Raw genomic sequence first — 15,773 nt, 5'->3', positions numbered from 1 at the left:
AGAAGGACGGGAGGAGGAGGACGGGGAGGAGGCGAGAAGGCTGGAGAGGCAGCCCAGCCTCCTGGTGCCTCCTGCAGCCCGGGGCTGTGCCTCTCGAGTCCGGCGCCGCTGGTGAACTTTGCGGCATACTGGTAGGGGGGGATGTAACCGCGGGAGTGGGCTGGAGGAGGGTTATTTATAGGAAAATCCAGAGAGCCATATGGAGCCTGCACCCCCTGGTCCCGGCGGCATGTTAATTTGGTCAAAGCTTCTCCCTGGCTACCGCTTGCAAATAAATTAGACATCCTGCCGATGATGATCTTATCAAATTAATGTAATTAGACCACAGACATGTTACAACAGTTACCGTGGCCATTTCAAGTCCCCAGGATGAATAATTGGTCTTTTGGTTTTTTCTGGTGGGCAGGGACCAGGGAGGGAGGGGGAAATGGGGTAGGAAACGGGACAGGAGTAGGAAACAAAACAGACAGAAAGAGAGAAATCCTGACCATGAAAAACTTATCCAATAAATTACAAGTGGGATAGAAGAGATAAAATGCCACTGAGACAGAAAGCATCACAAGAAATATATCGGTGGTTTCACTAGGCAAAGAAAAAGAGGAAAGGAAACCTGGCGCCACATTGGGGCCCATTAATTCATTTTTCCTGATGGTTTCTTTGACTTTGTCTCTCAGTGATGCCAGGGTGGAAGGGTGGGGGTGCAAAGCTGTCCAGAAACCTTCTATGGATCAAAAATTGCAGCCTCAAAGTGCAAAGGCACCTGGAGGCAAGGAAGCTCTAGGACAATCTGAGGAGAGAAGCAGGACAGTCAGAGAAAGGGAAAAGGGTCAGGGACACATTACTGGGTGTCAGCAGCAGTGACAAGATCACTGTGAACAAAGTCTTTGCAGAGGAAAGACTGAAAATCTGGAGCCTGATGAAGACTCCCTGGGATGTGGGGCAGAAGGACTTGTCCTCCTCCTACCTTAGAATAAAGCTTCAAAGCATCTTTACTTTCATGTTATTAAAATTGCTCAGGCACCGTAAAAACAATCAAAATGCAACCAGAGGACCTGAACATTAACAAGATATTAAATAAATAAGTATGAATTGAATAAGCGGAAGGAGACAATGACCTGTTGTCAGAGTGTGAAGGACAGATTGCCTGCTTCTTACCGAGGATCTGCTGAGAGGTGGGAACTGGTGGAAGCCATCTGGGGACCTGGAATTTCAAAGTGGTTAAAATCCAAAAAGTAAAAAACATGCCAGAATAAATAAGAGTGTGTGTGGATACCATATAACTTCCAAAGGAGTACTTATCTAAGGAAGCCATTGTGTTTTCAACTGTATGCTTTGGAGATTCATGTCTTATATTTAAAATATAGGTATTGAGAGAGAATCTGCTATGCAAAAGTTAACATCTAGGAGACAATTCAGAGAAGAAGGAAAAAAGCACCATCCATTTTAGATTTGATATCTGAAGATTTTTATTCTATGAGTCAAGTTAGAAAGAAAGATCCAGAAAATTAATCTATCATTATTCAGTGCCGTAATCCTAAATTTCTAGTTTTTTTCATCTTATTGAAATAAGTTTGGAAACATATATCTTAGCATAAAAGGCCTGCCTTTAAGAGTTTTAAGGAAATACTTATTCCTGGGCCAGGTTGATTGGGAGCTGAAATGTTTTACTCTGTTACTTAGAGAGTGTGGCTAAGTGAGAGACTATACAGTGTTGAAGTGCCAATTAATCTGGGTCTTTAAAATTCAATATATACATCCTAGTTTACAATCTATACACAGGTTGTATAAACAGAACTCACATAATCCTCTCTAAATTATCCTAAAGATCAGATAAGGGAAAGAGCATACAAGTATATTGTCCTTGACTGTTATCTTTTGCCTCATGTTTCCGTCTGCAAATTCTAGAAACCTTCAACAATGATCTGTCTTCTTATACTTTTCCTCTGGGTGTAAAGTCCATATTTAACCACATATAAGCCAAATGAAGCCATTTTGAACAGAAATGGGTATACTCATAATATGGAAAATTACTTGAAAGAGGAAAAGGTAGTGGGATACTTCTTCATTTTCCCAATTAGTAATCTCCCATCTCCCTGTTGCTATGGCTATGTAAGTAACATTGGGTAAGGGTATATTTGTGCTACTTTGGAACATGTTAAAAAGCAAGTTACTTCATCTAACACTGTAGAACTTGCAGAGCAGAACTCAGGCCATCTGCAGAGGTTCTAGAGAAGAAAGCAATTATTTTGGTAGATATTCTGATTTCAGTGTTCGTGCTATGAACTGTAAAATTTGCTTCATTATTTCTATGGAGGTATAAAGACATCCTACACTGATGATGTTGTGCATGATGTGTGTGGATACACACACACACATTCATATGCATATAAACATCTGCGTCTGTGCACCACAAATCATGATAAACCAGCAAACAGAAGAGTTATAGGATCATTATTTAATTTGCAATTATGTCTTTGCTCAGGCTTTGAGTATGGAATTTCACACAGGCTAGTAGTTAACATAGATGCCTCCATATGTTGCAGCTCCTGCAGAAACTATACTTCTCAGTGTATACAATGACTTTAAACCAGCTCAGATAAACAAGTTCTAACTAAGGGTAGAAGGGTTTAAGCTAATATCAGGATCTCCTTACAGAATTTTCTATCTCAGTATATTTCACAGCCCAGTCTTCAAACACAGCTACTGGATTTCTATCTAAACTGCAACTAGACCTAACAAGGTTTCCAAAACTAGATAATTTTCTCCTTCATTTTTCATTTCTCTAAGGGTAATGGCATGTGAGCTTCTTCCAACTCTCCCTGTGATATGTTCACCAGACGGAGCTTTGCAAAATGATGCAGTGGCGGATGATGATGATGACTAAAAAAAAAAAAAAAAAAGAAAGAAAAGAAAGTTAGAGAAGTGAGTGGTTTGCCTACTTCTATCTAGTGAGTAGGAGACTGGCTCATGATGAGAAAATAAAAAATTCTCTATCTTTTGCAGTGTAAGAGCCAGCCCACATGTTTTTCTTTCTTGGCTCATACCCTCAACCACCGGGCTACCAACCCTCTTGCTGCAGCTGTTCTGCTTTAAAAGAAAAATAATTTTGAGATCCCTTGAACCATAGAAAGGCAGTAAGGAAACATGAGTTACACCACTTTCCAGGGTGTGCACAGCCCTGGGAGGACTTGCTTGCTTTGTGCTTTTATGTGAGACTGAGCTTGACCTGATAAACTTTACATATCAGATGTTTAGATTATGGAGCTGGTAGCAAAACCCATTCACACTCTTATCCAGTATACGTTGTCATCAGACCTTGAGGTAATTTTGCATTGGAAACAGTGGCTGAATAGGTCACAGGGTTAATCTTAAAAGGTTAAAACCTTAGATGTCAGAAAAGGAAATAGGAGTCAGAAAGATGGACAGATTTTGTATCAACCTTGTGTTGCCATAAAACCCATGTAGTCATTTCACTTTGAAATCCTGATGATGCAGAAGAAAGAAGTGTATTTAGTGAGTAGGTTAGGCCAAGGTCCTGACCAGAATTTCTTATTTAAACTATATATATTGATCTGAGTTTTTGACCTAGTTTCTACTATGATTGCTTGCATTAAAGTCACTAAAGTACCTGAGCAGTTCTTAGGACAGGCCTCACAAGCCCCACAGCTACTGTACTTATTGGTGAGTGTGTCCAGAATAGATGTTTGGTAAAGGAGTCAATACAGACAAACATTTATGTTTTTCTTTCTTCCTCTGTTTCTTTAATTTTTCTTTTCCTTTTTCTCTTTACTTTCCTGCAGCCTATCGTCTTCTGAAGGAGTCTTTTGTTCAAATGTAAGGGTTATTATAGGGTCAGAATGAATCCCCTTCCAACTTAGTAGTGATTTGACCCTGTGTCTTCTCTTGGAAAGTATTTTCTGCCCACTGTGCTGTTGGTTAGAAAGAGAGAGATAGGGAGCTGAGCTGAGTCACCCACCTCCTTTTATTCCTCTCATCTCAAAACTCACTCTCACACATACACACACACAGACTCACACAGTCACTTTAAAACTTTGACACAACAGAAGTGGGTTGTCTGTTTTCAGTGGAGAATTTCAAGTTGAGGAGCCCAGATGGAGAGAGATGGTTTTGCTGCAGCCCTGACCCCAGGACGTGAACTGAGATTTCACTGCAGCATTTCACTTGAAATGTCCTCCCAGCTGCATCTTCCATGCTCTCAGTCCTGACATGAAGGCCTAGTTTCTGCCTTTCCCAGAACAATACGTGAGATGGTTGGTTGCCTGACTTGGGGACTGGGATTTGGCTTCTTATGTTTGGCATTGCAGCATTCAGCACTGCAGTACTGAAGTACACAGAATTCTTTTTTTTTTTCCTTTGTGATAAAAGACATACATTTAGGCTGGGGAAAAACATTACAATGAAATTAACTGGAGCTGTGAGAAATATTTGTTCTTTTAGTCAGCTATAACAGGAAATTTACTAGTATAACATTGCAGCCTTTAATAAGAAGTGATAACATTTGCACCATAGTCTAATCTCAGCAATTTTTTTTTCTTAAGATTCCAGCATTATCATTTTAAATACCTTGTTACAACAATTCTCAACATCCTACAACACATGATTTCCATGTAGTGTGATCAATACACAATATAGTACTTCACTTTTGCTATATGACCTTCTTTGTGGTTTTGATTGCTTGCTCATTTCATTCTTTCCTTAAGATTGTCCCATGTCTGACACAAGTATAAGGTTGAAACAGCTGGTTACTTGGCAACATATTCAAGTGACTGAGGTAGTTTAGTAACACTCATTCATACAGTTTAAAGTTAGTTAAAATTTACTTTCATCATTTTACGAAAACTTAAGTAATGAGACATGAGACAAAAAAATCTTTCATTTAAATATACACAAAAGGCATTAAAATGTATCTTTCTCAACCAAAAAAATATAAAAATATCCTGCTAGAATAGAACTGTCCAGACTTTCAATCTATTGCTTACACAAGTAATCCCACTGAATAACATCAGCTTGAATAATAGATCTATAATGTGTTTTCAATAATTAATTATTTTTTATCCATTTTCATAGCACAGTCTCAGAGCAACATAAGGATCATATAAATGGAGAAAAGTAGATAAGAGCTCATGTCTCTGCTCTCGCTAACTATAACTTATTTTCATTGTTTAATAATGAAGAGGAAAATGTTACTCAGAATGTAGAACTAAGGCAAAGAGCTGCCTCCACCAACAGTTTGCTGACATGACTCTGTGCAACTTATTTCTCTTTCCCATGCCTCAGTTTCCTAGTTTAAGGAAATGGAAGGTATTATAAGTGGTAGCCCAAAGGTGCTTGAAATCTATGATGAACAAACATGGTGACTGAAGTAATTATTATCATCATTACTCAGGGGTACAACTGAAAAAAGTCAAATCTTATGTGAGTAATACCCAGTTCTTTCTCTTTTCATCAACCCATCTCAGAGGCTTTTACAGGGGAATACAATATAATTTTATTTGCTCAACAGATTGGAAAACAGAAGCACTGACCTTGGGAAGGTCACATGTCAAACCGTTGATAGCACTAGAAATAGACCCAAGTCTCAGAAGGCTCAGCCCTGCCTTCTACCCCAGTATTTCACAGATGCAAAGCTGCTGATTTATAGAAAAAAACTATTCAAAAAACAAAACAAAACTAAACTAAACAAAAGGCTTCCTATAGCCTGCTACTTCTCTCTCAGACTTGATTTTATGCATCAAAGGTTTCATATGCCAGTCATTTTCTTTCTGGAGGCCTAATGTAGTTATGTGGTGTGACAGTAATACCAAGCCTTGGTTTTCTTATTAGTTCACATCTTAATTCCCTGTAATGCAATTATTTTAACTCAGGAAACAGAATGTTTTCATTCCTCAGACTTTTCCTGACTTAGACTTCAGAATTCAGACTTCAAAAAATAAGGATTTCAGAGGGGAATGCTAGAGCATGTGAAACACAAACTCCCTCTCATCTAAAAAAAAATATTGGAAAAAATTAAAAACATTGTTTAATCATAGAACTCTGGAGAAGTGGTTTTGTTTTCAGGAAACTTTAATTCCTTTTTTCTTCTATAAAACAAAATATAAGTAAAAGCAACTAACCCAGGTAAAAACGCAAACCAAAGTAACACTTTTTAGTGTGGCTCAAAACAGGAACCTGAAATAAACCATTTAGGTTGATTAAAATACGAGTTTTGTTCCGCTGGGGGGGTCTTATTTGGTTTATTATCTGTTGTGTTTTGTCTATTCCATCAGAATGGCATTTCAGAAATAAGTATTTTTATCTTTCATGGCCTTCCATAATCATATTTTGTTGAAATTATTTTTGCTTTCCTTCAATTAATTTGAATTGGAATTTTCTGATAGAAAGTTTCTGAAAATATTTCTGAAACTATCTATTAAGTCAGCATGCAGTGGTGTCCACATATGAAAAGGAGAATTGCTGTGCATCAGCAGACTGGAGAAAGACTGAGTAGATTAAACATTATGAACAATAGAATTATACCTACTTCTTATTTATGCAATGCCTAGAAACCATACCCTGGGACCAATCCCACACGGCATTTTAGTTTTAATCAAATAATGTTTTAGACACATAAGGAAGAAGAAGCTGGTGACGAGATTAATCATTGTACTGCTCGATTTTGCATCACAGCATCCCAAAAGTTTTCAAATGTATTACTCTGATGTAAAGCTAGAGTATTGCAGGGGTGTCTCACAGTGTAGTTGCTTGTTTTTTTTCTCTATGAGCAAAGCTGAACTGAGATATACCCTACTGCCTTCACTAACCTCCAGGAACTTAATTTTAACTTCTTGAGTATTTTTATTTAACCATGATCATTTTTTATAGATTCAGGTCATATTGCAGGCCACAAAAAGTTCTGTCCTTCCTGAGTTGATGAGAGGATAAAGTCAGCATTGCTGCTGAGGTGTCCAAGGAATGATCCATGTATCTAAAGGAGATGAATATCTACCAAGGTCCAGGATTTAGCCCACAGAAAACCAAAGTCGAGTCATCTATCTTTCTTCCTTTTTTCCATATGTTCATGGTATTTTTATGATCTTCTCAGCCTTCCCAAAAGAAAGAGTGAATGTCATCCATTTCCAGTACAGATTACCTTATTTCCAGGAGCAAAATTTTTTATTTTGCCAGTCATGTTTCCTACCTTTTCCATAACTATTGTTCATATTCTTCAGTTTATGCCTTAAACATGAATTTTATTGTATCCTGTTTGCATAGCTACATCACAGAAGTCTCCTTTTATCTCTTGCAGTTACAGATTACACCTAAATGCACATAAATAGTTTATGTGCCTGTGCTCAACTGCTCAGTCTTTGTTGCAGGTTATGCAATTACTGACATCACAAAATTAAGTATTTCACAAATAGTTATGCTTATGTTCAGATTCTAGGCAAACAAATACAAAATATCCTCTCTTCAATCTTTTTTTAATTTTATGGATATAATAGGTCACTGCTTTGTCAGCAAGGCTTTTATTTAAGCAATAAAAATACTCAATAAGCTACGTAGATACTTAAAATTATTAAATTTGTCATAACTTCTGCAGAAGTTACTTTAAAATAGCTTACTTCATGTAAGCGTCATTCTTGCAACATTTCCAGTAAGAACTGGGCCACTGTCTATCAAGTACTCTCTCCTTTGAATGGAAGTTCCTTGCTTTCTCAGATATACAAGGACTTTTCTAGAATGTTATCTGTTTGAGAGGCTGAGGAAAGTCAGGATAATTTACCACCACATGATTGAAATAATGTTCAATTTTACTCTGTTACCTTCATTCACACGAGTATTTATTTGCACCCTAGAGTTTCAGAATTTATAACTGTGAAAAAAAATTCCTAAGCCGTAGACTAGGTCCTTATTATATGGTCCTGCAGGATGCACATGAGCATGCTTGGCTCCCAAACAGAAAACTTGTTTGGTGCACAGGGTACAGTATGTGCACAGCAGAACCACATCAGTGAGGCTTGGTCAAATCAGCAGGCATCATAAATCAGCTCTGCTGCACACAAAAGTGGTTCATGCCACCAGACATCTGAGGAACTTTTACAAAGGTACATTAATTCCAAGAGAAATTAAGAGGCCTAGCCCTACTGTGAAGGCAGCACAGATGTCCCACAGACCAAACATACCCCTCCAGCAACAAAATCATTGCACTTTTTTATTTTTATAGCATCTGGCTGTGAGAAGCGTCACTAGAATGTAGTAGTTCTGCCCTTTCTATGGATGTGGAACATCATGCTAAAGGACTCCCTCGTCACAATTAGGAGATACCTGCAGGAGGTCACACAGGGTCGGTGCTGAAAGACCCACTTTTCTTCTCCCTGACACTCATCTTCATTTTCCTTTCCAGTGACACTCATCATGAAAGTTCAAGTTATTGAGGACTGACTCAATAAGTTGTGTACTTTCATTCTTGCCGTGGAAGGTCAAATAAAGGTAAAGCAAAACCAAAGGAAAGTGAAAAAGAAATGAGAATATAAGAGTTTTTGTCTGAGGGCTCAGAGTAACATCTCCTGCTTTTTGTGGATTTTTGAAAATGTAAAGACCTTAAAGGATAGACATAAATTTCTTTGAATAATTAATTTATTTATTTTAGCTGATTGCCAGGATATGAAAAAAGTTGAAATTTGGATGAAACCTTTTTTTTTCTTAATGGCTGTAGTTTCTACCCCTTTTTTTCAGAAGCAAAATGGGGAGAGATTGCAAAATATTTTTGTAGTAATTGCGTATTTAAAAAATTTAAATAAAATATTCTGCTGTTTTTAAACTAAGCTTTTAAAAGTCAAACTGAAGTAAATCTAAGACGGAACACTTGAGCAGTCTGGTGATATCTTTAGCTTTTAGCATTCTGTCTGAGGTATCCACCAAGGCATTTTTACAGTCAGTGGAGAGAAATTAACCGTTCAGGTTGTACTAAAATATGTTCAGAGCAAGTAAAATAAATTGTGTTGGGAAAGCATTATTTCTGACACTTTATTTCAAAGAACCTTCACTGTTTACATCAATTTACACTAAATCTACCTTCCTTTTAGATGACTATATTAGATGTGGCAAATGTCATTCAAGAGATTAAATGACATAAAGAGTATGTTTATAAAAAATAATATTTTATTGAAAAAAATATAGACACACTTTAATTATTTTTTTGTAAAGTCCACGTACTTCTCAGTAATTTTTGAACAAAAAGAACATTGAAATATTTTCACTCATTACTGTATTTCAAGAAGAGTTGAACAGCAAGTTACCATCTAGGTGTAGTAAGTTATTCAATATTAAAATTGGAATTTTTTTTAAGTAGAATAAACAAGTCATTGTTGTATCTTCAAAATTTGCTTTGCAAGGATAAATACACAGAAGGACTGTTACATTGTAATTTCTTACCTTTCAGTATTGCAGAGGGCTGTTCACTTATTTTCTCTTTTACAGCTCTACCAACACATCAGAGAGAAATGAAGGGTGAAACGAAAGAGTGCTATGTTGATGACTGTCATAAAAGTTGGATTTTATTGATTATATTATGTGTATCAGTAGCTTTATTGTTCTTAATCTTGACTCATTAAAATTATGCTTGGAAAGCAATTTTTCTAATTATTACAAAACTCATTGAATTTATGATTTTCTGTGAATATTTAGGAGTATTCTCTTCCATACACTATTTATTACAAACATTTAAAATATTGTCTATTTTATAAGTTAGCATAATCTTGTTGACACCAAAGAAATCAATCTTTTTTAAGATCTCAATCTTGTGGCAAAGTAGGATTTAAATTCAGACACTCTAAAGAGTCAAGGATACTTAAAAGAGTAATGATAAAAAAAAAGAAATTACATCTTAATGACATTGCTGTTGCTAGGAGATTCCAGCTACTGCTTAAGAGATGAATGTGTCCTTTTTCTTAATTAAAAAATGATTAATAAATAGATAAAACACTAAAATGCCAACCTTTCAGTAAATTTGCATGGAAACATCCAATGTGTAATCTGCTTAAGCAGCAGCAGCAGCAACAAAAAAAATCACACAAAGGACAGGGGACAAAAAATAGGCCAATCTTTCAATTGTTCCTTTAGGCTGTCAAGCTACACCTCTCTGCTGCTGCAAAAACCACCTTAATTAATATTGGTGACTGTAAGCAAAAGGATATACAGTTAGATGGACAATTTATACAGTATAGTACAATGTTTATTATGGGCTCTCTGTCCAGTCTGCATGTAATACAAAACTATAATTTAGCTATTACAACCTAGCTCAGTAGATGTAATGGGATTTTGTTATGACTTAGAAGCCCTCAAGGTTTCACAAAGAAGATAAAAGGCAAAGCACCAGTCAGGAAGGCCTCCTGGACAAGTTTCAAATTTTTCTTCAGCAGACTAGAGATTCTTGACTTTTTTTTTTCATAGTGTATTTTTATTTTCCAACTGTCCAGTCCAAAATATTGATAAAAAATAATAGATAACAGTTTCAGTTTGATAAAGATGCAAGAAACTTAATAATTAGTATTTATTGCACAACCATGTAAGATCAGAGACTCACAGAAGGAGTTGGGTTGGAAGGGACCTCAAAGATCACCTAGTGCCAACACCCCTGCCATGGAGAGGGACATCTTCCATTAGACTGGGTTGCTCAAGGGTCCCATCTAACCTGGCTTGAACACTTAGAGACATTCACAGCTTCTCTGGGCAACCTGTTTCAATGCTTTAACACCCTCCTGGTAAAGAACTTCTTGCTAAAATCCAATCTGAATCTGCACTCTTTCATCTGAAAGTCATTACCTCTTGTAATATCGTATCACTACATGTCCTTGTATAAAGTGCCTCTCCAGCTTTCTTGTCAGCCTTCTCTATGTACTGAAAGGCCACAATAAGGTCACCCCAGCGCCTTCTGTTCTCCAGACTGAACAGCTTCAACTTATTCAACATTTTCTCATAAGAGAGGTGATTTTTATTCTGTTGGGGAACCTAGAGCTCGTGCAGCTCTGCAGGTGGGGTCTCAGCAGAGCAGAGCAGAGCAGAGCAGAGGGGCAGAATCCCCTCCCTGGCCCTGCTGCCCACACTGCTCTGGATGCAGCCCAGGACATCTTTGGCTCTCTGGACTGGGAGTGCCCATGGCTGGGTCATGTCCAGTTTCTCACAGCACCCCCAAGCATTTCTCAGCAGGGCTGCTCTGCACTTGATCATCCCCAACCTGGGCTGACACCAAGGGTTGCGCTAACCCAGGTGCAGCATGTTGCACATTGCCCCATGAGATTCCCAGGGACCCACTACTCAAGCATGTCCACATCATCACAGGTATAGCTAGCTCCAGCACTAATGTGAATTTTCTAGAAAATAAACCATTAAAATGAAAATTTTTTTACTGTGATGTGCCCTTAGTCCAAGATTTGACATTTGCATATGTTAGAATGAAACCAAAGAACAAACATACAAGTTTACCTGGAAGTCAGAGACAACTTTAAAAAGATCTAGAATTTATATAACTTACTCATACATGCTGAAAGATCTAGTCATTAAATCAGTAGAAGGTATGTGATGTTTATTTCACTGACATTTAAAAAGTGATTTTGATCCTTGCATGTAGTTCAAGGCAATAATATTTATTTGCAAAGCACTTAGGCAGCCTTAGGAAATCTCTGAACAAGCTCTCTTGATTAAAAAAAAAAAAAAAAAAAAAAACCAACCAAAACCAAAACAAACAGTAGATGTGCTACAGATAAAAGTTTAAACCTGGCAATTTTATCTATCTATTGTGTACCTATAAACATACGCAACCACAGGTTTTATATTCCAAATGTCCTCTTACAAGTGCAGGTTCTGTAAGTGGTAAAAACAACCCCCAAACAACATTGTAGTTTCTTGCAACTGTTCCCAAGGTTTTAAATGTCCTTGTCTGGATTTTTGGTGTTTGCTTCTGGGTTTGGTCTGAGGCTTTCTTTTGCATCTGGTAAGGTTGGTTTTGTAGCCTAGTTAATACGAAAGTTGATCCCAAAAGACATAAAGTATTCACGATTCCCAGAGAATTCTTGGGAAAACAGAGATGTTCAGTACTTTGGAGAGTTAAACTAATACAGAGCTATATGAAGTCTTGGGGATATTGGATTTTTTTATTTTTTTTTTCCTTTTGGTTTCTGAACAATATGAAGAAAGGCCTGTATAGCATTTTTGGCTTGGTGATGCCATCTTCAGTTCAGGCAGGAGTTTGAAAACTAAAGTCAGAATAATTGCTAAAACATCACTTTTCTGACAGAAATGCACAATAGGATTTAGCCTTTATGTATTTGTTTCATGAATTGCTAAAATCTGCCTGTTGGATACTTTTTACTTCATTTAAGAGCCTTCTTCTTCAAGCATTTGGCATAACTGATTACTAAAACAATATTGATAGTATAAATAATGAACCAAAAATATGAATAATAAACTAAATGCAATATGAAAAATAAACTAAAAATCAAATCACAAGGTGCAGACTTTGACTGGGTGGGAGCTTTGTTTGTCACCCTCTGCCTATGACCTTCTGTCTGTTAAGGAGAGAAGATGAATAGGTGTGTGAAAGAGAAGGAAAGCCAGAGAGGAGAGAAGACAGAGGAAGGAGGAAAGGAGTGAAGGAGGGAAGGAAAACCAAAACAACAGCAATATAAAAAATAATACAGTTTGTGGCAGTAATATTAATCTAATAAAATTTTTAAATACATGAAACATTGTATTACTCACCCATATGTAAAGAAACTGGCATATAGCTTAGCCAATGTCTTTAGCAGTGTCATTAGGTCAAGAATTAGATTGATTAGAGACATAATACTGGAAAGAACTAGATGCTTTTCTTTCTTTTTTTCACATATATAAAACCACTGTATTCACTTTCTAGGAAAATTAATATAAATCTTTTTTAAAGACTAAAATGTATAAAAATAAAGTAATTTTAAATTACTTCTTAGTAAAAATATTGCCTAGGAATAATACAGATGTACGTAGCAACAAAACATACTTGCTAGTAGGATAGGAATCTTGTCTGTTTATCTTCACAGAAGTGTGTATTCCTCTCAGTTTGATAACAGCTGTGAAGTAACTTTGATGTCTCTGGTTAAAATAAATATGCAAATAACAAAGCTAAACAACATTATGCCATCAGATGTAATCAAAATAATTTGGCAGTTATCAATAAACATGTTAATTATGGTTTATCACTTGCAAGAAACAGGCAGAATACCACATCTTAATTGTATCACGCTAGAAATTAAAATTACTTGGAATTTTGTTTAATATTTTTGCAGCCCAGTGATGTCTTGTATGCCTGATCCCTAGTCTGAGGACAACTTTGGTGTTGACACCCCATTCTCTTTACTGGCAGTGAACATCTGGGCAGGACACAGTAAAAGACACAAACTAGTCCAGATCAGGAAGACAGCAAATCACTTTAAGACTCAGAGGATGGATGTGCCATGATAGCCATGACCTAACCTAAAGAACCTAGAAAGAGAAACTCGCTGAGCTAGAACACAAGAGTGGAAGAATGTATTCAAGCCTGAAAGAACTGGTGTTAAAAAAAAGATTTGTACCAGCAGTCTGGTTTAATGAGATTCTGTTTAGAAAAGGACATTGCTTTAAGCTGCAGTGAAAGTCATCCTAAGAAATCAGAGGTGCTTTGGCATCTTTTATGTACACTGTAGAAGAAGAGGTAGTTGTGGTTTTGAACTCTGAAAGACTAAAGATCCCATTGCAAAAGTATTAATTAATTTTGATCCACTAAGTACAGGATGTGCCCTAAAAATATTTAACAACCATTCAAGTGAGACAATTTTTAAAAAAAAGAAAACAACAAAAATATGTTTGTCCAGGAAGGCCGATTTTATCCAAGAGGACTCTGTTGGTTTTTTTTACTGGTGATTTAAATCTGCACTCTGCATTATTTCCAGTACAATATTCTCTACATCTTGTTGGATTTAAGACCCAGATAAAGGTGGATTAGTGGATAAAGGAAGGATCTTGGCACGGCAGAATAAAAGAAACTCTGCTACTTGAGGAACAAGTATATAATAAAAATATATTTGTTAGTAGGCTACATAACAATTCACCAGATTCTCTTTTGTAGGTGCATTTATATGTCTAAATACATCTACCTGTACTTTGTATTTATGTATATATTTATATATACATATGTATATTCAAGTATTTGATGTAAGCATGCAAATTCATAATAATGAAAAATATTATACAAATACATGTTGGTTAATAAAATAAAATAAAATAGCATAAATATTAGTCCCTAAACTCTACTTTAGATTAAACCCTAGTTGTCCAAAACAAAATATTTTCTATAAAGAGAGGTATCAATTCTATCATCATCAAATTTTAGTGGAGGCAGGTCTCTATGGCTTTACTAGAAGTAAAAATATGAGGTTACTTCCTGGCATATGAGTAAGGACTTAGGTCTATCTCACTTTCTTATCTGACAGCTTGATTCACTTGCAAAGTATAGGAGACAGAACAGATAATCAAATGCATGACTGTCCAAAGAGCTAAACCAGTCCAAAGCAAAAGGTTTTCAATGATTCCTTAACAGTTATGTACTCTTACTACTGTTAAGACCCATATTCAGGGACAACATTTAAACTATGGCAATGAATAGAGATAGGATGAATGGTGGTCATGCCTAATGACTTCTAACTTCATGGCAACACATACTCACTGGATGCTTACATGCTGGATGTTTTTGGTCTTTGTCTACAAAATAGTCTCTGGCTGGGTATGAAGTACCTCAAGTAAAATAGCACATTTCTGTCACCAAGTCACACCAAACCCGTCACCAGCCAGGGCTGGCTCAGGTTAGGGGTGTCACTTCTGCAGTTAAATCTGCTCATATATAGACCCACATATCCCCACACTCTCTGCCTCTAAAGTGTAGAGGAAACTACATAGAGGAAAGAATATATTTTCTTTCAGATATTGTTATTTCCAGCACAAACCCCAGCAGATTCTTTTTGTCTGTGTTTCTGAGTCATGAGAAGGGGGAATGTCCCTATTTGTCTCTGTGTTTTGTTAGCATTCAAGTGCTATCTCTGTGTCTTGTTAACATTCCAGTGCAAATAAAGCTCTTTCAAGTCAATGGACTTGATTCAACAATGGAGTGATCTAGTTTTAGGTGACTCCAAGGAACGTAGCTGAATTGATTTCAGTGGGCTGCAGTGGTTAGCCAAGATCAATATTGGTAACAGTAGTAGTAAGAAGCCAATATCCACAAAATATTATCTACACTAGCTGGGGCTGAACACAGATTCATCTACCCCCAGCTTTTACCAACTAACTGCACAAAGAATATTGATCTTATTTGCAGGACTGTGGCAAATGTTTCTCAGTAAAATTATACAATTAAAGAAGTTTACAGCTGATCTTTGTCTGAAATGTTGCATCATAATTCATCATACTGTAAGAATTGACCACATTACTGTAATTTGGGGTAATGTTACTCTTCTCAAATTGCAGAATAATCAGAGCTCATTTTCTTTTTACCTTCATGATTCTAGAGAATTAAATGCAATTTTCAATTATTTTTAATTAACTGTCCACTCTTCATAATAGTCTCTTTGCGAAATAATTAAGAAAAAAAATGACCTTCTGAAAGGTCCTATCCTCTTAATGTAGCAAGGATTTAGCAAAGTGTTTAACTGAAAAAAAATAAAATATAGTAGGACAGCTGATGAAAATTTAGGCCTACTACAGTGATACAG

This window comes from Parus major, chromosome 1 (genome assembly GCF_001522545.3).
Source record: "Parus major isolate Abel chromosome 1, Parus_major1.1, whole genome shotgun sequence".
Classification (NCBI taxonomy): Eukaryota; Metazoa; Chordata; class Aves; order Passeriformes; family Paridae; genus Parus; species Parus major.
Note: the sequence above shows the minus strand (reverse complement) of the source record.